The sequence below is a fragment of the Giraffa tippelskirchi genome, chromosome 6 (assembly GCF_054371585.1).
Source record: "Giraffa tippelskirchi isolate mGirTip1 chromosome 6, T2T-mGirTip1v1.2.pri, whole genome shotgun sequence".
Taxonomy (NCBI): domain Eukaryota; kingdom Metazoa; phylum Chordata; class Mammalia; order Artiodactyla; family Giraffidae; genus Giraffa; species Giraffa tippelskirchi.
This window is the reverse complement of record NC_137280.1, coordinates 21,362,434-21,384,329: the sequence shown is the minus strand read 5'-3', so window position 1 is coordinate 21,384,329 and position 21,896 is coordinate 21,362,434. Positions and strand designations below refer to the sequence as shown.

At 37.3% G+C, this 21,896-nt stretch overlaps 1 long non-coding RNA gene across 1 annotated transcript; it reads left to right on the top strand.

Moving 5' to 3' along the window:
• The first annotated feature begins 1,331 nt into the window (after positions 1-1,331).
• On the top strand, positions 1,332-20,658 carry LOC145509578 (uncharacterized). Its single transcript, XR_014056209.1, has 4 exons — positions 1,332-1,515; positions 5,277-5,526; positions 11,879-11,951; positions 18,925-20,658. It is a non-coding gene; the product is annotated as an uncharacterized LOC145509578 (long non-coding RNA).
• Positions 20,659-21,896: the final 1,238 nt, after the last annotated feature.

Here is a 21,896-nt window from a genome sequence, read left to right as displayed (position 1 = left end):
CCATGAGAAGCCCACATGCCACAACTAGAGAAAGCCTATGCATAGCAACCAAGACCTAGCACAGCCAAAAATAAAAACAAATTAAAAAAAAGAAATGCTTTGCTGAAACCCTCCCAGAAGTTTGGGTTTTAGAGCAGGAGCCACCCCATACTCCTCATATAGAGGCCTTTACAATAAACACTGCACTTTCCTTCACCCCAACCTTATCTCAGTTGACTAGCTTTACTGCATGTGGGCAAGTGGACCCAAGTTTGGTTTATTAACAAAAATTGATCAAACTCTTTGCATAGTTTGACCCATCTGAAGCACAGAGAAATGTAGAAAACTGTTTTGAATCTTGAGAATCATATAGATGTGCCCCAACTGTTATAGTGTATTAAAAACTGCATTGAAATTCTGAATTACTGGGTTTTTTTTACCAACTTCTTTTCTATCCTGATTATCCTCATTGAAACATTTGGCCATTCAAGTCAAGACTGAATAGTAACTGAGCATCTGGGCATAGTTTCCATAGTTTCTGTAGCAGCTGAATGAGATTGAGTTGTATTTGTGTTGAAAGTGTGAGTCATCAACTTGAGGTTTGTCATATTTACAGCAAAAGACCTTGGTTGAGACAAAACTGGAGACAGAAATTGCAATAACAATCAATTCTTGGATAATTTTCTGGGTAAATTCAGCACACTTGAACACAAAGCTTTCAAAACAGTCTTTAAATTAAATTTGCTATAAAAGAAAAGATAGAAGCATTCAAATATGGTTTTGGAACAAATGTTAATCTCCCAATGCCAAAAATTTGCTGAGAGTTTCTGGAAAGATTATTTGGACATGCGTTATTTTAATTTAGTTGAGTATTCTCTGAATAATTCTGTCATATGAGGCTAAGAGCCCAGGTTACGGACAAAGACTACCTGAGTTCTAATAGCAATTTTTGCTGTACTAATGTGGCCTAGGGCAAGTTATTTAACTTCTCCATGCCTCATTTTCCTCTAACATAAAATGGCAACAGGGGGTTGTTTAAGAGAAATAAGCAGGATTAGCATAGAGAAAAGTGCTAATTCAGTATTTATTATGATTTACAATCTGTACTTTTCCAAACTCCACAGATTCATTATCAAAAGATTACTTAATCTCATTTTAAAATGTTTGATTTTGCAAAACAAGTTTTTTATACTTATTTTATATTTTTAAACTGTGTCCACACATTTTTAATATTCTGTTTGTCATTAAATAGCCACTTCTATTATCATTGTCTACTATCATGGCCAATTGCCTAGCTACAGTAAGGTGACACACTATTTTGATCTGAATTACTCAAGTGTTAGTCACTCAGTTGTGTCCAGCTCTTTGCAACCCCATGGACAGTAGCCTTCCAGGCTTCTCTGTCCAAGGGATTCTTCAGGCAAGAATACTGGAGTTGGCTGCCATTCCCTTTAATCCAGGGGATCTTCCCGATCTCGAGATCAAACGCAGGTCTCCTGCATTGCAGACAGATACTTGTATGATCTGAATCACCAGGTAAGCCCAAATACAGGGCCCTACTAAGAATTACTCAAATTCAAGTTTATACTTGAGAATACAATTTTCAATCTTTGTTGAACTTTTCAGAAGTTTAAAGAATTTATGTGCTGGCATAAAATGATTCCACATTAGTGGAATAAAATCATAGTTTAGGGTAACTCTTTTATTTACTTTTCTACAAGAGTGTTTTCAGTTTCAAATACATGTCTTGAGACATTTTTTGATCAATGAAATGTTCGAAAGACAGAAAAGTTGATTTCTTTGATTATTACTTAAGGAAATAGGTTGGAACATGGGGTTGCTTCTCAGTTCTCACTGATCTGTTTTCATAATTTAGCTTCATTTCTTTATCTGAAGTAATTTCCTAGAATACCATGAATAACCATATTTCATACAAACATAAAAATAATCAAAAGCTAAGAGAAAACAAACCTTTTTTTCCATTCTATAATAGAGTCTAACCCATCTTATAGTTTTCTCTCTAATGATATCACTACCCCTTTGGGGTAATACGTTGTTTTGCCTGATTCCTTAACTCCTTAATGTAAAATTTATTCTAACCTCGTTTTTCCAGTTTTTATTGTTCTGAAACTCTCTCTATACCAACCCACAACCTGGCACCAACTGTTCAAGTTAATAGGTCACCTCCTTCTGGTCACTAATGGAAGCAGAACATTAAATAGGAATGAATCCAATACTAACAGAAATACTGGACTCCTACCTGAAATCAACAACAGTATAACACAATAGTAGAACTAGACAGTACTTGGGGTGACTACTGTGTTCTCAGTCACCTTTGCTTTTAATGGAAATAGGCCTGCAAGAGAGAAGCAGAACTCCTACCCTTGTGATAGCATTACATGGCTCTGTCCTTTTGACCATGCTGATTGGCTCTAGGGTAGACCCTTGACCCTAACTGGGCTGGTAATATTCCTTTTCCAAACAACTGGAAACTTAGGCTGAAGGGACTCAGACACTGAAAACATTAGAGCTGAGTCATGTCAGTGTCAGAGCCTGGAGAGAAAGCATGAACTCCCACCCTGCTACCTACACTTTGAGTAAACTGCTATGAGCATTATCATTATTATCTATTTTCTAACATTTCTTGAGCACTAGTGGATCAGGGGCTATGCTAGGTGATCACTGAGCATTAGGTCATATAATCCTTTCAACATAAGGAAACAGATTTTGTGAGGTTAAATAAATGGTCACACATCCCATAGCTAGTCAGTAATAGAGCGAGCGAGTGAGTGAAAGTCACTCAGTCGTGTCCAGCAGTTTGTGACCCCATGGACTATACAGTCCATGGAATTCTCCAGGTCAGAATACTGGAGTGGGTAGACTCTCCCGTCTCCAGGGGATCTTCCCAACCCAGGGATCGAACCTAGGTCTCCTGCACCGCATCTGTGTTCTTTACCAGCTGAGCCACCAGGGAAGCCCATCAGTGATAGAAACACTACAAATCCAGAACCTATTTCTTAACCATTGATTTATGCTTTACTTCAGCAAATGTTTATTAAACAACTTCCAAGTGGCAGGTAAGTTTAAGAGAATGGAAATGTGCACGCCAATATACTTGACTATATTTTGTAAAATCTGATTTTTCACCCAAAGCCACCCTTTCTTGAAGGTTATTATGTAGATATTTAGGAAAAACATTAGTTTTACTCATCTCACTTTTTGGTTTCTCTATGATTTGTCTGGAATCTAGAATTTTTTTTAAAATTTTAAATACATCCCTACTTTATACTCAGTAAAATCTATTTCCCTAAATCCTGAACCACCAGACATATTCAAAAAGAACACAGATCAATATGGGAATAAAGCCTTAGATGAATGGTGGGAAATTTGACATAGATTTATTGAACTAGCCTTCACAGAGGAGCAAGGACCCTTGAAAATTGCTACAGCCCATGTCAGGCTGAAAAATAGCAAACTGCTATCCTCTAATATGTGATATCTCTATGCTAACTATAGTTTGAAGAGCTTACCTGAGTTATTTTAAAATATATGCAATTAGCTACAAAGTTACTGACTGCTTAAGGCCAACAGAAAGCTAAAATTAAAGGCTAGAGCTGTTTGCTTAGCATACTTGGACTTGAATGCAAAGAATTATAGGGACACAATGTGCTCTAGCTTTTGGTCACTGACATTCCCTAGCAGTTGGAAAACTGCCTGTGATAGATGCTAGGGAGTGAAAATAATATCTGGTTACTGAGATAATTTTCATAGCTATTTATGTTACCATTCCAACTTCAGCAGTGGTTCCTAATACTTGAAACATTTAGATAAGAAAATTACAAGCTTTTCTGAAAAGTATTAGGAAGTAATAGGAGAAGAAAATTAATGGTCTTTAAGTATTTGGCTCATTCAGCATTAGCCAAGTAATTGGATACACGACAAAGCCAGGCATGAGGCGGTTAGAGTTTATGTACGCATTTCAACATAGTTTGTACATTAAACTGAGTCTGACAGAACAATCATGCATCTGGGTCATACAATCTATGGTAAGAAGCTTAATGTAATTCAGTTAAACTCATTTTTATAAAAGTAAGCTTACCATATAAAGAATTTGTGTATTCAAAGGTCAAAGCACAATACTGGGGTTAGTTGTTTGTCCCATTGGAAAAATCATGGTACAGATATTATTATCCCCATTTGGCAGATTGGACTCTTGAAACAAAGTAAGATTGTATGCTTTATCTCAGAATTACTGACTCAATATTCTAAATAAGAGAGGACATATTCAATATTTCATATTGGTTATTCCTCTCTGTTTATTTCTGTTCATATGTTTGACAAGTATATTTAAATAAAAGTTAAACTATTTTAAAGTTTGATTAAAAATTGAGAAAAGTAGAAAAGAAAGGAAGAAATTGTGGTAAAGAAAGGAAAAAAGCTGTAGGAAAAGAGTGAAATATCAAAAGGTAATGAAGAACATTAGTATAAAGTCCTATGTTAAAGTTAAAAAAAAAAAATCTTTGCTTAGAGAGCAAGTAAATAATCAATAAATAATAGTATACCCTCAGTAAGCACTGTGTTGATAACAGAATAAAATGAGCTTAACAACCAACCAACCAACACTATCCCTTATATTTTCAATCATAGCATATTTGACATTGCATTTATTGATTTTACATAAAAAATAAAGAAATATAATATAGATGGAAAATTCTGAATGCAGATAAGATCTTAGCATTATATTAACCAAATAAATTCAAAACAGTGACAAAACTCTTTATTCATTAGAAAAAAATTCTATCCCAGTATAATCCAGCCATTTGATCAAAGCATTCAAGGGGGAGATATAAAGAAAGTAACATGATTTCTCTCTTTTCTCTGCACATCCTATAATTAAGCTCTTTCAGAATATGGATGAATTTCTAGCCCAGTAGTGGTTAGTGTGTAGGGCAGGAGCTAAGCAAATTCAAAAATCAAAAATGCAAAAAACAGTACCATTCCTTCTCCAACTGAAATATCTGGAAAATGACTAGCAATGTTGATTGTCACAATGACTGAAACTTGCTACCTGACCTCATGGCCTGAAGGCCAGAGATCCTATTGCTTTACAGGGGACATTCCTATATGAAAGAGAATCACTTGCCCCAAATTCCACTGCACCCCCATTAAGAGATACAGGAGAGGTAACAATTACCTGCCCCACTTGTATACAAGTCTGCCAGATGTTTTTAACCTTGGATGATAATACTGTTTAGATAGTAACTTTCACATCTAATTTCTTCACCTCTATCATCCAGGAGATTGTGAAGGACAGAGAAGCCTGGTGTGCTGGGGTCCATGGGGTCTCAAAGAGTTGGACGTGACTGAGCAACTGAACAACAATCAATCCAGGAGCTAACCTATCCCAGTGCACATCCATAAGTAGTGCTCAGTAGAAATTTGCTATAACTCTATCCAAAAAAATGATGAAGAGTGAGAAGTTGGCCTGAAAAGTTAAAGTTAAGGTGGACTTCAGCGTGTTGTTGTTTTCAAGTGGTGTCACTGCAGGTCAATAATTCTTTGCTTGGACTTTCACATTTAGTGACTTGATCACATCAATTCATTTAGAGATAGTAAGAGTTTGAAGTAGTGAATCACATGAAAGAACTTATGAATCTCAAAGTTTCAGAAATTCTCATTCTGCCCTTGGGTAGGTTCTAAATGAGTATATGAGAAGCAGGGCTGCCATGTAGGGGTGTGCAGGTTGTACACAGAACAACTGGCAGGGACCCCATTTACATGGACTACTGTGCAAATGATGTCCTTAGAGCTCTGCAGCCCAATCTTATGCAGCAACTTAGAAGTATTGCTTGGTGGGAATAGAATTGAAGGAGGTTAATGTTCTTAAGAAAAATTACCATAAGTTTGTGAGATCTTGATTGCCACTCATCACCTTATGTGAATTTTTGTACGCTCAATAGAAGTTATTAGATTTACTTTTTATTCTAGACCATAGTGGAAGTGTAATGCCAATTTTCCCCTCTAGAATCCAGTAAGAATAACTAGTGTTTCCTGAGTGTTTACTAAGTGCTAGGGATTAGTTTAAGAATACTATGTTTTAAAATTAACCTTCAGAACAATCCTATAAGGTAGGTAACTATTATTCTGTTAGAGATAAGGAAATGAAGACACAAAAATATTAACTGATATGTCCAGCGTAAGTGGAAGTGAGGAAAGTACATGAATTATGCTCGGCACATGGCTAGTACTAAATACAGAGGTAACTGTGACTGCAGCAAGCTAATCTCTGTATTTTATGTTGCTCCAGAACTGACTCCATTTTGAAGGGAGACCTGTTTTTTTTTGTTTTTTTTTTAAGCTTACTCATAAGTTTAAATTCATCGACAATCCCTCTACACACTGAAAAAAGTAAAAGCAGGTGAATTACATAAAGGAGTGCTTGATTTTTATCTGTGACCCCGGCAAATAACACCAAACAAAAATGGTAGGATTTTCATGCAAAATGACATGTACATTGGTTATGAAAAAAAAAACAAAAAACTCTACCTGTTGAATCATCCTAAATAGGAAGTGGAGGATATAACTATAAAAAAGAACTCTTTGGCTTCTGCTCACGCTTGACCTTGAGATGTTTCTAAGCTTCAGGGAAGAATTGAATTTCTTTGGCCAGTTGTGATTTTTGTTGAATTCTCTTTTCACATGGTGACTATTTTCTTGCCCATAAATGTCTTGTCTTTAAAGGCAAGGGCAACAGTGTGTGGAAAAGAACAAAATGAAAAGTATTGAAATGACAAATTACATATTCAGAAACCAATACTGAAAATAAGCAACGAATAGTTCCCTGGATTAATACATAAAATATATGAAATATTACAAAATGAAAATATAAGCAAAGTGAGACATTTCTGGAAAAATTGAGGAGTTCTCTTTGTTTAAAAAAAATATAGTTCCATCGACTGAGCAGGAAAGACAGGTTTTAAAATTCATTAGAATAAGCAACTCTAGGGAAGCACCTTAGGGAAACTTCTATGTACAAATCAAATTGGATGTCAAGTTGAGCTCCTGGGAGAATGCAGTTAAAATTATAGGATCAGGGAGCATAACTACATAAGGAAAGCCTTGTTATACAGTCCTTGGATAGAGTGGTGGGGGCTAAGCCTTAACTTGTATACAAATTGAAACCATTATAAGGTTTGTGGTCTCTGAAATACATATGAAACTGCTTAATAGGCTCTTATGTTGGCTGCAATATTAACCCAAATGCAAAGTATACAACTCAACAGTGAAGTCATAACATTTAATTTGGAATCTACTATGTGCCTAGCATTATGCCACAGAATTGGACTACAGCAGTCTATACCCTCAAAGAGTTCAAAATCTGAGGATGAGGCACGTACACAGCATGTCATTATTAACCTCAATCCTTGCCCCACCAACACCATGAAATATGAGCATCTGATCCAAATGAAGCCAATGACCACACCTCACCACTGACATAACTGATTGGTTTGATATGATTTGCTGACCTAAGCTGGACCTGTCAAATTCTTCTGCAAAAATTAGCATTGGATAATCAAAGATAGTGAGGTTAATGTCTTTTGGAGACTGAATCTTACATACAAAACTCCAAAACTTGAAAGAAAACAGGAGTTAGGATGAGTCAAAATGTTTACCTACTTGAGATGGAAAGCTTGATGGTGAGTGACATTTTTTCCAAGATAATCTGTTTCCCACACATGGTGAGGGTCAGAGATCCTGATTTTCTGGGTGTTTCTGAGGTCTAAGATGGGTCTTGTCCTTTCAATTCATTGCTCTTCAGGTCCTCACCTCAGATATATGGCTGGTTTCCATTGTCTTATCACTAGCCATGAAGTCTAAAGGATGTGACTGGCAGTGTATCAACTGAATCAGAATTTTTCCTAATTTATATTCAAGTCTCCTTCTCTCTGGACTTCCAGGGGACACTGTTTACTGGAAGACTCTTTGTACAAATGAAACTAGATTTGCCAAGCAGTACACCTGGAGGAATGCAATTAAACTCACACACCAGGCAGACTATCTATAGCAGTTACTAAGCTGAGTGCTTCATGATTTTTTATGTAGAAGCTTGGGAGAGATGGAAAACATAAACCTGCCCCATCAGATGGAAACTTTCTTCCTGTCATGTGAAAATTCTTCTTCCAGTGATCAATAACTATTAGGACAATTTCAATCATCTGATGTTCAAGATCTGAGAGTAGGAAAAACTGCCTTACACTTCTAGATAGATCACAGCTCCCTGGAACATCAGGCTAGGAGACTGTGGAGAGGAAGATCTTCAACCTAAATTATACCAAGTGCAGGAAAGTTCTGTGGGAAGGAAGCTTGACTAGTCAGAAGATCTAGGTGGCTTAAGAGGCTTGCAAACATAATTATAATATATAAGGTTAAGCAAACATATCAATCTGGTGGCATTAGTGGTAAAGAACCTGCCTGCTAATAGAAAGACGAAAGTGATAGGAGTTCAATCCCTGGGTCAGGAAGATCCCCTGGAGTAGGGCATGGCCACCCACTCCAGTATTCTTGGCAGCAGAATCCCATCTACAGAGGAGCCTGGTGGGCTACAGTCCATGGGGTCGCAAAGAGTCGGACACAACTGAAGTGACTTAGCATGCACGCACACACCAATCTTATCTTCCTAACATGAGGAAGATCAATTATGACAATGGACATAGGAGTGAAAAGCAACTGATTAATACAATTCACGTCAAGGCTGTATATTGTCACTCTGCTTATTTAACTTATATGCAGAGTACATCATGAGAAATGCTGGGCTGATGAAGCAAAAGCTGAAATCAAGATTGCCGGGAGCAATCAAGATTGCTCTGATGAGTCCAAGGTACCTTACAGGCCAGCAGTACTGAAAGATTTTATCAGTGGAGCATGTCCAAATAGAACCTTATAAGAACCCCTGTCTAAAATACATATAGGTGATATTTCTTTAATATACATTCAGTTATAAGTTTAAATTGTTAATATTTATGTTTCTTAAGGTACATAATCAATGAAGATATGGAGCCTGTTTAAACACATACGTGATGGGGATTATGGGTAAATGTTTTAGGCGTGTCAGTCTTTGTATTTGTGAAAATTAAATATTTTCAACCATTCTTCAGAATATAGTTTAAAATTTATACATCCTCCTCCATTTAGAGTTGAATCACAGGTACAGAATTAGAATAGCTATCTTACTCTAACCAGCTCATGTACTACAACATTGCAACATTACATGAATCTTAAGGGTTGTGATGAAACTTACAGTTACATTTATTCAATTCATTTAAAAGTTCATCAATATTTTATGAAGCAAAAGCATGAGCTGACAGTCTAAAATACTGATCAAGAAAATGCAAATCAATATGTTTAAAAAGAACACAATACAATTTAAAGTCAATTCAAGTTCACATTTTGTGAAAATGTTTATGGATGTTCTTTGGTTCCGGCTGATTAAATCTGATTGAACAATTTGGAATGAAATTAGGTGTCCTCATATTACTGATAACTTGGCTCACTACAATCAGTGTAAGAACCACTTCACATTTTGAGCTTCCATAAGAAATCTTTGAAACTATATTATAATACAGCTAAGTCCAACTCTAAGTGGAGAGAATAACTCCTAATTTAAAGTGATTTTCAAGGGCATCAGTTAAAGTTCTCCTTTTAAAGTATCTCATTCCAGCATCCCCTCCCTCTTCCTTCTTCCCTCCCTCCCTTCCTTCTCACCATCTCCCTCCCTTCCTTTCTTTCAGAAAAGTTTTTTCCCTCTCTACTTAATGATAAAATTCCAAAGGGAATAAAAATTCTGTACATGAAAATAGGAGTACTATGCCCAGTGGAGCTCTGTGTGTTCACTAGCCAATATTTACTGAGCATTTGCTGTATAATCTACTTGAACTGGATGTTTTATGGCTCTGTTTTCCAGTATCTTAGCTACTAACTACATGGAGCTATGTATACTTAAATAAAATTAAAATTCAGTTCCTCAGCCACCCTACCACACTGCAAGTGCTCGTAGACACATGTGGCTCTAGGCTCTGGTGCTGAACCGCCAGCGCTAGGACGCTTCCATCATCACAGAAAGATCTTTTGGACAGTGCTGCTCTAGGAGATCCTAAAAGTATAAATCTCAGTTTCTGCCTGAAGGATTCTTTTGTATGTTTAGGAGAGTCAGACTAACATACATGAAGCAATAGGTCATTGGTGTAGATAAGTGGGCAAGTTTCCTGTTAAGGCATAGTGGAACTGACTTGAAGTGCTTTGGGAAATATGCCATGATCTCATAAGTTAAAAAAAAAAAATGAATGCACTTATAGAATGAAAGCAAACAAAGGAGTAACTGAGTGAACAAATCTGCTCTACTACGAAGACAAAGACAGGAGGGTGGTCCTGCTTAAGAATTTGGTAAAATGCCTATGTGTGGGACCTTTCCGGTGGCCCAGGGGTTAGACTTCACCTACCAATGCAGGGGGTGCTGGTTGAATCCCTGGCCGGGGAGCTAAGACTCCCACATGCCTCTTGGCCAGAAAACCAGAACATAAACAACAGAAGCAATACTGTAACAAATTCAATAAAGACTTTAAAAGTGGTCCACATCAAAAAAAATCTTAAAAAAAAAAAACCTAGGAGCATAAAACTCAGTATTTCACCTGGGTTTATGTGGCTCTGAGAAAGCAAACATCATCAATGTATGTAGTTCAGCAGTAGGAAGATGTTTCTCATGCCTAGCAGGCATCAGGGCAAAGTTGGGAAGAATTTAAGAAAATAGCTGAACACAACGTTGCTTCATACCCCCCAGCATAAACTCCATTGTGAAAAATACCACCTTGCAAATTAAAGGACAGCTAGGGAGCTGTTTCTTTACTTTTTTTTTTTTTTGAGGCTAGAGCCTTTTCAAAAATTACTGACTTTCAAAATCAACATCTGCCCCTGGGAAAAGTGTATGTGCTTATATATACATTGATGTGTATCTGTGTTATGTCTCTTTCACAAAATTGGAAAAGAAGTATTTCTCACTCACCTGGATCTCAAATCTTGAAAGGATACTAAATTTAAAGAGTGCATACTTCCCTTAGAATTTCATGCAGGACTTGAAAAGCACAGGCTACCACCAATGATCTTGATGGTGATTACAGGGCATTTTTTTTTTTTTTTAGAAAAAAGAATTATTCCGGCAAGGGAAAACATATTCCTGGGGCAATGGGGTGGATAAGGGCCCAGAGTGCATTAAGCAGCCATGAGGGCTGGCCAGGATATGGGATTTGGTTCTTCTCTGTTATTTTGTAATATTAAATAGCCCAAACCCAAGTGGGGATTATATTATAATCTCCCATCTGGCTTGAGCCAGTTTACACAATGAATAAAAGTCAAACATAATTATAAGCAATTTTACTTATAAATTAGAACTAATACACATGAGTACCTCATGCCCTAAAGTTAATAGGGCCTGGAATTAATTCCTAAGACAATCTTAGCACCTAGGGACTCCAATTCTTTGACCTTGGAACATTTTTAACTTCTAAGTCACTTGCTGAGTTACTGCTAGACTATCAAGTTAAGTCTCAGGGAGACTGTTAATGGAGTGTAAAATCTGGGTACAGTTTACAAATAATTACTGTTGTCCCCAGGGAAATTGTTCCAATATTGCATGTGTGTCAATGGATGCATATGGGTGGACATATGTTCAATGATGGAAATGTTTTCTGGTTGTTAGTGGACAGGTTTCATCTCTGTCCTCTCTTCTCCAGAGTAACTGCACTTCTTGTAGTTTTCTGAATTTTTCACAATCCACACTGCTGTATATTATGTGCTCACAGTGAATGTTCAGTGACTTCTTTAATCCAAACAACTTTTAACTCTTTAGCAGGTGGAAGGCTTCCATAGGACCTGAGATTCCAAGATTAAACAAATCAGTTAATTTAGAGAGAAATCAACAGGTATGTAGAAAGTATCTCTGAACCATTTAGAAGATATTTATAACATCCCTATCACATTTACATCCTGCTTTATACTTTTCATATTCTTTGTGTTACATTAGCTGGATTTTCCCAGATGCAAGGTTGGGGCTAACGTACTGGAATGGAAAGGGCATGGACTTTGGATATGACTGGGTTGGAATCTAAACTTTGGAAATTAATACATGTGTTACTCTTACTGAAGCTAAGTTTTCTCTCCTGTTTAAAAAAACAAAACTAAGCCTGATTTGTGTAGTTGCCAAGGCCAAATGAAATACCTGGCACACAGTAGGAGCTGTATTTACATATTCCATTTCAGTTAACTCAGAGGATTAAGTTTATTTGTTGATGTCATTCAGTAGGAAAGATCTAATTCAGATTTTTTCCTTCTCCACAGTTCTTTTTGGTAACAAGTTGATTGTGAAATTAATCCCTAGTATTTTTTATCAGGGCTTCCCTGGTTGTTCAGTGGTAAAGAATCTGCCTGCCGATGCAGCAGACATGCGTTTGATCCCTGGGTTGGGAAGATCTCCTGGAGAAGGAAATAGCAACCCATTCCAGTATTCTTGCTGGGGAAATCCCATGGACAGAGTAGCCTAGCAGGCTACAGTCTAGGGGGTTACAAAAGAGTTGGACATGACTTGCAACTAAACAATAACAATCTACTGTCAATCATGGGTAAAATCAGTCTGAGAACCAAATACTTATTTGTAATTGGCAATTATTATTAATAGTAGAATAATTATTTATCAGTCTGTCCATGAAGAAGACCTAGAGACTTTGGAGGTAGTGAAGTAGGGATGCAGTGCTGGTGGCCTCTTGCCTCTGGCCAGGTATCACTTCATTCTCACTTTGGAGCGCCTGGTGCTCCTCAATTGCTAGTCATACACATGACAGCTGCACCTCAATGTTCATGGCAGCACTAATTGCAATAACCATGACATGGAAGCAACCTGAATGCCCACCAACAGAGGAATGGACAAGAAGATGCACCCATATACACGATAGAATATTATTCTGCCATAAAAAGGAATGAAATTATGTCATTTGCAGAGACGTGGATGGATCTAAAGGCTGTCATACAGAGTGAAGCAAGTCAGAAAGAGAAAAAACAAATATTGTATGTTAACACATACATGTGGAATCTAGAAAAATGGTTCAAATGAACTTATTTGCAAAGCAGAACTAGAAGCACAGACATAGAGAACAAACATATGGACACCAAAGGGGGAGAGGGAGGGTGGGATGAGCTGGGAGATTGGAATTGACATATACACACTACTATGTGTGAAATGGATAACTAGTGAGAACATACTGTATAGCACAGGGCACTCTGCTCAGTGCTCTGTGGTGACCGAAATGGGAAGAAAATCTAAAAAGAGAGGAGATATATGTATACATATAACTGATTCACTTTGCTGTACAGCAGAAACACAATATTGTAAAGCAAATATACGCCAGTAAAAAAAATTTTAAAAATAGTGGAAACAATTGAGCTACCTGGCATTTAAAGCAAAATTCACACACTAATTTTTAGGAAAAATACTAGTTCTCCCAACATTACTAAAAAAAAAAATAATAATAAGCTTGACACATTCAAGACCACACTCATCAAATTCTCTTCCTCTGGACTTCCCTGTTTGAAGCACATATTTTCAGCTTACTGTTCCTCATACCACTGCCTCACAAAATCTCCTCCTCAATTTAGGCAAGTTCTCATATTTTAGACATGCTCGATCCTTCAGGAGAGATGCACAAAATGGTGATGGACAAAGGAGAAGATCCTGGCCTCGTCGTTCAGATGCACAGAGTGAATACGATTGGTCAGTGCAATGAGGGAGGACAGCTCCTCACTTCCCATTTGCCTTTTTTTTTTTTTTTTGCCTGAGAAGATGCTGCTAGCAAGGCCTGAAGCCTGTGTCCTTTTTCCATCATTTCCCATCCTCACTGCTTCACTCAGATTTATGAAGTCATGTGGCTACAACTTCTCCAAAGACCCAGGCTTTGATTCTAGCCTTTCCCTTGCCACTTGTACAGTCTCCTGCTGCTGCTGTTGCTAAGTCGCTTCAGTCGTGTCCGACTCTGTGTGACCCCATAGACGGCAGCCCACCAGGCTCCCCCGTCCCTGGGATTCTCCAAGCAAGAACACTGGAGTGGGTTGCCATTTCCTTCTCCAGTGCATGAAAGTGAAAAGTGAAAGTGAAGTCGCTCAGTCGTGTCTGACTCTTAGCGACCCCATGGACTGCAGCCTACCAGGCTCCTCTGTCCAAGGGATTCTCCAGGCAAGAGTTCTGGAGTGGGTTGCCGTTGCCTTCTCCGTGTACAGCCTGCATTATGCTCTTATTAAAAAGAGTCTTGCAGCAGCTCTTCCTTTTCAACTTTTTATTTTATATTTGAGTACAGCCGATTAACAATGTTGTGATAGTTTCAGTGACTCAGCCATACATATACGTATAGCCATTCTCCCCCAAACTCCCCACCTATGCAGACTGACACATAACATCAAGCAGAGTTCCTTGTGCTATACAGTAGGTCCTTGCTGGCTATCCATTTTATCAATATAGTAGTGTGTACATATTGAGCCCAAACTCCATAACTATCCCTCCCCCTCACTCTTCCCCGCCACCCGGCAACTGTAAGTTCATTCTCTAAGTCTGTGAGTCTGTTTCTGTTTTGTAACGAAGATATTTCGTATCATTTCTTTTTAGATTCCACATGTAAGGGATGTCATATGATATTTCCCCTTCTCTGTCTGACTTACTTCACTCAGTATGACAATCTCTACCTTTTTTCCTTTGCATTTAGCCTCAAGGATCTGTTGAGTGATTGTCAAGTAGATCAGATTCAGTTACTCCCCACACCATCCTACTCCTTCTCAGAAACATGTACTGACATCCCCTTATGTTAAAAAGAAAAATGAGTGGAGTTTCTTCACTTTTAGACCCTCCATAATATTCTGTTAATAGTCACATCCTACTTCTTTTTCCATGGTTCTCCTACTTCGTGCTCTAGCCTAGCCTATCAAGTTACTTTCTCCCCTGATGCATCTCTTTTTTGCTTCTATGACCCAGAGGCTATTCTTTTCTGTCAGTTCTGCGTATAGAAATACTATCTGTCTTTCAAGAACCATCTTAAATATCAGTGTTATCACAAAACTTCTCTTGGTTGCCCAGACCCAAATCAGATCTCTTCATCTGAATTTCCAGATCTTTCCCTTCACACTATGGCACTTACATTTTTATAAAACTATGAAGCTGCGTAACTATAAACATTTCATGTGGCATGCTATGGTTATTTGTTCAGTGATTCAGTCCCTATGAGCTCTCTCTTAAGACTGACAATTATATTTGTATGTCCTATTGCTACTTAGCATAGTGCTGACACAAAACAGAAGTTCCATAAAATTTTTGTTTGAAATGGAAATATGAGATATCCCGCTGGCTTAAAGCAAATATAGACTGTCTTGTTTTGTTTCTTCAACTCTATTTTAGGACTTTTGCGTGTGTTAGTCTGTCAGCATTGGGGTGCACATCTGCAGAAGACATACCTTTGATATTACATCTGAAATCACTTTGAGATGACTACACACCAGTGATCTGTTACACATTAATAGGATGGTTTTGCATAACTGTGGGCTAACGTATGTTGGCAGCAGACTTACCAGCAAACAAGTATAAATCAAAATAATATTGTATCTCATAATCATGATTATCAGGCTTTCTCATAAGGAGATATGACTAATGTATCTTGAGTAAGAGCCAAAATACATTGACTTTGATTAATTTACTTATATTTCCTGATTAATTTATTGATCTATCCAAGGGGACTAACTATGGTAGTGTCTTTTTTCTGTATAATTTTCACAGCTATATGTAAAAGTGCTTTGAAACAGTAAAATTCAAAGATAAGCTAGCAGTATTGCTGTTTTCTGGGCTTCCCAGATGGCTCAGTGGTAAAATAAAAAATCTACCTGCCAATGCAGGAGACATGGGAGACGAGGATTTAACACCTGGGACAGGAAGATCCCCTGGAGGACAAATGGCAACACACTCCAGTACTCTTGCCTGGGAAATCCGATGGAGAGAGGAGCCTGGCGGGCTACAGTCCATGGGGTCACAAAGAGTTGGACACAACCAAGCATACAGGCAGCATGCATTGTTGTTTTCTAGTAAGAGTTGTATTTTTGCACAGAGTCTTCTCTGTGCTTCCCTGGTAGGCTTTAAGGATATCAGCTGTAGCTGTAAAGGAGGGGAAATCCCTGGTTTACATGGTACAAGAATCAAAGGATCCTGGTAATATGTCGTGATCATTGACAAACAAACCCACAAAATAACCATACACAGGCATCAACCATAGAGAATACTAATATACAGGCATCAACCATAGAGAATATTAACACAAGTAAGGTCAAGAGTCCTATTATTTGTTTAACTGATTGTGCTCTAAACCCTTTACTGAGAGACAATACTGATACACATTATTCCCTTTATTCTTTACAAGCACCCCGGGAATCAGGTATTATTAGCCCTATTTATGGATGAGGGCAGGAAGGCTTAGCAAAGATGTATAACTTGCCTTGAGTCAGAGAAATATTGTGTCAGACACCTAGTGTGACTTGAACCCAGATTTGTCGGATCCTGAAGTATAACCATTATAAAGCCTTCCGGACTTAGAAAAATTCAAGAACCATGGAAAGGATGCTGATGCTCCAGAAACATGGAATGACTGCCATTCTCTCAGCACAGGCCATGTTGGTCTCACCTCCATGGTTTGAACAAGTAGTTCCCTCATTCTTGACTACTGTCTCCTTCCTCAAACCATACCATAAGCCAGAACCAACTGTCCCAATGTTTGCATCCTTTAAAGATTACTTCAAATATATGTGAATAGAAAAATCAAAAAAGGGATAGAAGAGGCACTGCTTCCAATTACTAAGAATTTCTTCATGTACTGAATGATTCATTGCAGACTCCAATAAATACTACTGAATTTGGCGGCTCATATATTTTAATGGCACAATGTAGTCATCACCAAGGACAGTGGAAAAACCTTTTCTAAAAATGTGATTAAGTAAGAATGTGTTATATTTGCAAGTTATCAAAGACACTACCAGTATAGCTCCATTTCCAGAGAGAAGCCTCCTCCAAATAACTGTTCATTTGGGAATTTCATTTGTGATATTAAATCAATTTGAAATCACTTGGTGCAAAAATAAAGGAACGTACATATTATTACAAGTTTAGATCTAAATCTCATTTTCATATAAGAAAAAGTTTTATTTCTAACTGCCCACTATTTTTTAAATGCACTTTAGTGTTTTTAATACAGTTTAGCCTTAATCTAAAAATTATATAGTGTACATCAACATATCCTTTGGAAGTGAGATAAAGGAAATGGGAACATAGTTTCTATTTTATAGAACATTGGAACAAAAAAATCCAATATAGGCAGACAATTTAAAGTACTTGAATAATTAAAAAAAATTTTAGAACCAAAAAAAAAAGGGCAAAAGATTTGAATAGACATTTCTCCAAGATGACATACAAATGGTTAATCAGCACATGAAATGCTCAATATCCTTAGTTCAGTTCAGTAGCTCAGTCGTGTCCGACTCACTGCGACCCCATGACTGTAGCACGCCAGGCCTCCCTGTCCATCACCAACTCCCAGAGCCTACTCAAACTCATGTCCATTGAATCGGTGATGCCATCCAACCATTTCATCCTCTGTCGTCCCCTTCTCCTCTTGCCCTCAATCTTTCCCAGCATCAGGGTCTTTTCCAGTGAGTCAGTTCTTCACGTTAGGTGGCCAAAGTATTGGAGTTTCAGCTTTATCATCAGTCCTTTCAACGCACATTCAGGACCGATTTCCTTTAGGATGGACTGGTTGGATCTCCTTGCAGCCCAAGGAACTCTCAAGAGTCTTCTCCAACACCACAATTCAAAAGCATCAATTCTTTGGCATTCAGCTGTCATTATAGTCCAACTCTCACATCCATACATGAGTACTGGAAAAACCAAAGCATTGACTAGACGGACATTTGTTGGCAAAGTAATGTCTCTGCTTTTTAATATGCTACCTAGGTTGGTCATAGCTTTTCTTCCAAGGAGCAAGTGTCTTTTAATTTCATGGTTGCAGTCACCATCTGAAGTGATTTTGGAGCCCCCAAAAATAAAGTTTGTCACTGTTTCCATTGTTTCCCCATCTATTTGCCATGAAGTGATGGGATCAGATGCCATGATCTTAGTCTTCTGAATGTTGAGTTTTAAGACAACTTTTTCACTCTCCTCTTACACTTTCATCAAGGAGCTCTTTAGCTCTTTTTTGCTTTCTGCCATAACGGTGTAGGGAAATGTAAATCAAAATCACAATGAGTTACTACTTCACACCCACTAGGATGGCTAATATCAAAAAATGGAAAATAAGAAATGGTGAGGATGTGGAGAAATTAGAACCCTCAAACGCTGCTCTTAGGAATGGGATAGTGCGGCTGCTGTAGAAAAGAGTTTGGCAGTTTCTGAAGAAGTTAAACATAGAATTTACCATATGATCCAGCAATTTTTCTCTCGGGTATATACTCCCAATTGTGAAAACAAGAAGTCAAAGAGGTACTTGTACAACTATTTTAATAACATTTTTTACAATACCAAAGGCTGGAAACAACCCAAGTGTCCATCAACAGATGAATGAATGAAGCAAATGTGCTGTGCCATGTACCAACACACATGATGGTATTAGCAAAGATGGTATTAGCAAAGATGATGGTATATTCAACCATAAAAAGGAATGAAGTTCTGACATACAGTACAACATGGATGAGAACATGGGCTGAGTTTAAATATGACTACTAGTTAGACATTTAAGGATTCATTAATTTTTGCAGTTGTGGGAGAGTTTCTTCAGGATATTTTATTTTATTTTATTTTATTTTATTTATTTATTTTTTTTTCTTCAGGATATTTTAAAGACCACATCTTACGCTATTTATGAATAAATGAAATATGGAACTTGCTTTCAAATAATCCCATGAGGAGGTGGAGAGCTGGAAGAGTGAGTGTGTGGCTGAAACCAGAATGGAGGAGAGCAAGTTGATGTCACTTGATGTAAAGCTGGTTATCTGCGGGCTCGTGGGGCTCTTGTCTCTGCTTTGTTTATGGTTAAAATTGTCCAAATTAAAACCTTTTAAAGGTTAAAAAAATGTTAACAATATCAAAAAATTTGGTCATCACCTGTTTTGTGACCCTTAATCTGCACTTATTTGTTTGGTATTTTAGTAATTTCTTTAAGCTTGATCTTACAAAGTCACAAATAAGTTGTGATGCTTGAACTTCACTGTTGGAATATTTACAGGATGACAAAATCTGGGGATTTTAGTTAGAACACTATTTAATTAACACTTTGTTTTTGCTATATATATATTAAAATTCTATTTGCTCAGCTATCACACTTCTGCCAACCACAAGAATATAAGCATGGGTCCAAACAGAGATGTTAAAAAAAATAGCGTCTGGAAACAGGAAATTAGCTGCTACCAGCACTTAGCTTCACGGGCAAGCAGAACTCAGATGAGAGTCTAGTGACTTGTACGAGAGATTTGATGACAGTTTGAATGATTTGAGTTTTGTGCTGCCTCCATCGTGTATGCTAAGTAGCTTCAGTTGTGTCTGACTGTTTATAACACTATGGACTATAGCCCACCAGGCTCCTCTGTCCATGGGATTCTCCAGGCAAGAAGACTAGAGTGGGTTGCCATGTCCTCCTCCAGGGGATCTTCCTGACCCAGGGATCAAACCCCCTGAATGGTCTCTTATGTCTCCTGTATTAGCAGGTGGGTTCTTTACCACTAGTGCCACCTGGGAAGCCCACTGTCTCCCAAACTGAGAAATTAATTGCTCTTACAACTATAAAAAGAGTCAAATATACAGATGAGTTCTTACGTCCTTGTGTACACATAATGTATAGTCAACATATAATTGAAACAATATAAAAAATAAATGAAATGTATTTAAATCTATTTTGGAATATATTAATGTTCAACTTATATGCACATAAAAAAGTACAAACCCTAAAAGGTCTAAGAAACAACCTTCTTCCTTTTTCATCTTATCCATGTCTCATCTTCCTTCAACAGCCCTAGGGAAGTTCCAATAATCCAATGAATATTCTGAGAAGTCTAGTCCATGTTACTGTCCTCTGGGCCCCAAGAATTAATCTTTTGCACAGAAATTTTTCACATTACAGCCTTTTCTCTAACATCATTTAGTATTTATTATTTAGTATATTTATGATTTATTTCAGTACATAAGGCTATCTAGTCATCAATTCTCTCTTGCATGTACTTCATCTTTCTATTAGGAGACTATACTAATAGTATGAATGAGGAGCTTATTATACTTCTTTGTAACCTCATAACAACTTCTGTGGTGGTAGAATTATCAACTGATAAAAAAATGGTATCTATAGTGTACTTTATATTTTAATAAAATAGCTAATACTACAAGTAGATGTGATACAATCTTGTACCATCTGGGATCATATTTGCATGAGTAAGATCCCTTTGAAGTCCCCACTGAAATCCCTTTAAATGAACTAAGTGCATTTTCAATGCAAGTCTAAAGTGCATGAATATAATGTAGCATCAATGTAGAAATATTTGTAATAAACATGAAAATATGAAGTTTTTTCTAAACATATTTTTATCTGTCTTATTTCTAAACATATTTTTATCTGTCTTATATAAGCCTTTTAAATTCATGCTTGAATATAGCAAGTTTTATGACATTGTTTTTTGTAAAAGAATCTAGTTCCTTCTTATAAAGGCTAAAACAGATTCTTCCCAGTTGGAAATCTTTCTCATTTCAGGCACATTACAAAATCAAGGATTTTCATACTCTCTATTTCATATTCAAAACTCAATGTACCTTGAATTTAAACACATCCTAGAAGTATTGATACAATGTCCTGTGTAAGTCATTGCTATTTAACCTGTATTCAGGACAATAATAGATGTGGTCAGAGAAGACATCTCTGTGAAAGTGACATTTGAACTGAATGCGGAATAGTGACAGAGTTAGCCTTAGTTGGATCTTTGAAAAGATTATGCCGGGGGTGGGGTGGGGGAAAGTAAAGATCAGATCCAACCTGTAACAAGTAAACTATGTATGTTCTGAGAATTGAAAAGCCAGGCAGAGCGACTGAAGCTTAGGGAACAAGCAGGAGCATAGCCTACAGTGAAGCTGGAAAATAATGTGGAATTGCTGTCCTCGGCCCCATGGATTAAGTCCACGGCAAATGATGCTCAGGCTCTTGGCAAGTTCAGGCTTACAAGACGATAGAGCACTGTACTCTATGCTGTGCTCAGAGGTCCTGGATGTAGGATAGAAATTGTCTGGCACTGATAGTGTGTGGCAGAGTTGGTCATTTCATTACATTCGTAAGAGATGTTCAATTATATTTTCACCCAGAATCAATTTTTATGTCAATCTAAAAAACTTAAATGAATTGATATGTCAAAATCCATTCTATAAACCTTGTTTCCAAGTACACCTTCTCTAAAATATATATTACTTATTTGTATTATTTTTAATTAGACTTTAATTGCAATAAACACTTCCACTCTGTATGAGGAATAACGTAAGTTGAAAATATTTCTGTGAGATACTTTTTATTAAGTAAATTTGTATTGAGTTTATTCTCTACCTGCAGACACTCTTTTGCAAAGGTTGCAATACAGCAAGAGAGCCTAATTTGATTTTTTTAATTTGAAGAAGAAGTCCATTTCTTCAGCCCAGTATATGACAGGATGTCATTTTGATTAGTGTACCCTTAGCTACATTCAGGCTGCTTAATTTCAGTAAAGGGTGGCCAGGATTTATCTTCAGTGAGGAAATTTGACAGAACTCATAATAGTGTCACAGCAAAAGTAGC